Source organism: Dendroctonus ponderosae, unplaced genomic scaffold, assembly GCF_020466585.1.
Source record: "Dendroctonus ponderosae isolate FM_Combo_2020 unplaced genomic scaffold, Dpon_F_20191213v2 Dpon_F_20191213_10, whole genome shotgun sequence".
Classification (NCBI taxonomy): Eukaryota; Metazoa; Arthropoda; class Insecta; order Coleoptera; family Curculionidae; genus Dendroctonus; species Dendroctonus ponderosae.
In genome coordinates, this window is record NW_026017111.1 from 3,821,123 (window position 1) to 3,824,062 (window position 2,940).

Sequence of the window (2,940 nt, forward strand, 5' to 3'; positions counted from 1 at the left end):
CGTGAAAAGTTCAAGTTGCTACGCAATTTACTTTGGAAGTTGCGTCTGTTTCACGCAGACCGTGTAATTTTGCAAAAACGTTTCTGGCCAGCTTTGAGTTGATCGCCAAAAATCAGAATTGCATGGGATTTCGCTGAAATTTTCAGAGCTTTGAGGACTGATTCTCGTCTCCAGATAAGCGACTTCACGTGGTTACCAAACTTTGGATAAAAGTTGTATTATTTTAAAACAGGATACGTTATTGCGTGGAAACGTTCATTTTTAGCCAGCATTTACTTGATTGGCAAAAATCAGAATTTTTTTCGATTCAACCACAATTTTACAGACGTTTGAAGCCAGTTCTCATCTGTAGATGCTGAAAATTTCACGTTTCTATCTAACTTTGTCTGTATGTTGGATTTTTTGAAACACGGCGTGTACTAGTTTGAAAATGTTCATGTTTTGGTCAGCATTGGTTGGATTGGYAAAATTCGGAATTGGGCTGGATTTCAATGAAGTTTTTTCAGGAATTTAKAGGCGATTCTCGTCTAGAGATGGTGAAAATTGCACGGTGCTACCGATATTCMGTTTGCAAGTTGTATTTTTTTTAACAGAGCATGTAATTACRCAATTACGCGCCCTGTTTCCACACGAGAACGTTCATATTTTAGCCAAAATCAGAATCATCAATCAAAAAAGCTTCATTCAACATCGCTTTTTCTGCCGACTGCATTTTTTAAAAAGGAGACGTGTAATTGTGCGAAAACGTTTAGTGTTAGCCAACATTTACTCGATCACCAAAGCTCAGGATTAGGCTCAATTTCAACCCAATTTTCAGGACATTTATATAAAATTATCGTCTTCTGAAGATGAAAATTGCGTTGCTACCGAACACTGCTTTGGAGGTTGAAATTTGCTAAATCAGGGTGAGTAATTGTGTAAAAACTTTCATTTTTTACCCACGATTGCCTCAATTGGCAAAGTTCAGGATTTGGTGCAATTTCAATTAAATTTTCAGGACATTTCCAATCAATTCTCGTGTGCAGATAGTGAAAAGTTCACATTCCCGTCGAACTTTAAGTGGAAGCATGATCTTTAAAACAGGGCGTGTAATAGTTTGAAAAGGTTCAGTGTTTGGTCAGCATTGGCCTGATCGGTAAAAATCAGCAGTTGGTTCGATTTCAATGAAATTTTCATCAGTTCCAAAACTAATTCTCGTCTGCAGATAAAGTAACCGCTTTTTAAAAGAGACAATGCAAATTTGAGAAAACGTTCCTTGTTCCTGTTACAAAAAAAAATAGCACTTGATTCCACCTAAACCAGACTGTGTTTCTGAAAAAACGCCACTACAAAACCCTTTAGAACTCAACTTGAATTCAACACAAAACAAAATACACCGCTATCAAAAACAAGCTCGATCCAGCCGCAACTTCTCCATTCAATCTACATAGATAATACGAATTGTAACCCAATTTTGCTCTAGACAATGCCTTGCGTCTGACATGTCTACAAAGAAAATCTCAATTACACTGTACATACAAATGTGCATATCGAATAGCTGGCTTTCTGATTGACAACGCAAGATACTCCGAACGGTTTCTCGTATCGCAGGAGGGTCGAGGCTGATTTATTACATCCCTCCTGTTCCATTATCTAGATTCGGGTTTATTGTGGATTGCGAGCGTTCCAGTTAAACTCGGAAAACTAACTGACAGCAACATTGAAATTGAGCATGGAATTTACAGTTGATACTTTCTATTTGGGCTTTCAACACTATCGGATCTATTTTGATAAGCTCGACCCCATCAACCCAAACTGTTCCATTGACTGGAGCGAAAATATCACTTTGCTCGTCTGAATTATTTGCGTGCAATTTGAAGCAGTTTCTTGCAAGTTTACAGAGTTTTGGCAAGTCGAGTTCTAAGTTTTTCTGTGTAGTTTTACGGTCGGTTCATCCACAGCCCAAAAATACTCAACTGTGTCTTGAACATTTTTCAAAATAATTTCAGGGACATCAGGGGCATCTTTTGAGCCTTTGAGGGTTGGAGAATTGCAAAAGCAAACATTTCAATTTTCTTTGATACTGTTTTCCTCCAAGTTGGTGCAACTGCCAGACTATGTACTAAAAATCCTTCAGTTCAACCCATATGACTTTCGTATTTTGGAAAGACTCATGTTGTGTCTGATGCTTAAAACAGCTGAGGGCAAACTCCATATGTGTGATCGGGAGATCTTGGAGGTCCAGCAATCGAGTGAATAAAGCAATGTAAAACGGCCATGGCTTGGAGGCAATCGTCCAAGGAAACGTTAACTGGAGCGTTTCAAAACGGTAAATTGCTACTTGAAATCGTCTACAGTGGCTTTTTTCTAGCTTCATTCTCTTTTTTTACAAACTTTATTTGGGGTATTTCGCCTCAAAAATTGTTGTCTTTAAAAAAAAAGAATTTCCTCACGTCTTTTATTACAGATTGATAAATAGTGCTCCTATTTCGCAATAGGAACGAATTATTTATAAAAAGTAATCAAGAACTATCACCTAGAGGGTATCCTGCGACACACTTAGGCTCAAGCTGTAAGAGAAAATTCCAATTAGTAGAGAAATTAATTTGAAAAATTACCTTGACGTTTCGATAGCTATTTTCTGCTATCGTTATCAGAAGAACCTAAATGAACGTAAAAAAGAGTATGTTAATAAATTGTGTAACAATAGTAGGATAATACAATATGTGAAAATTCGTTCTGATAATTCGTCTGTGTAAATTGAGATATCGAATTTTCATATATTGTATTATCCTACTATTGTTATACAATTTATTAACATACTCTCTTTTAGGTTCATTTAGGTTCTTTTGATAGCGATAGCAGAAAATAGCTATCGAAACGTCAAGGTAATTTTTCAAATTTATTTCTCTACTAATTGGAATTTTCTCTTACAGTTTGAGCCTAAGTGTGTCGCAGGAT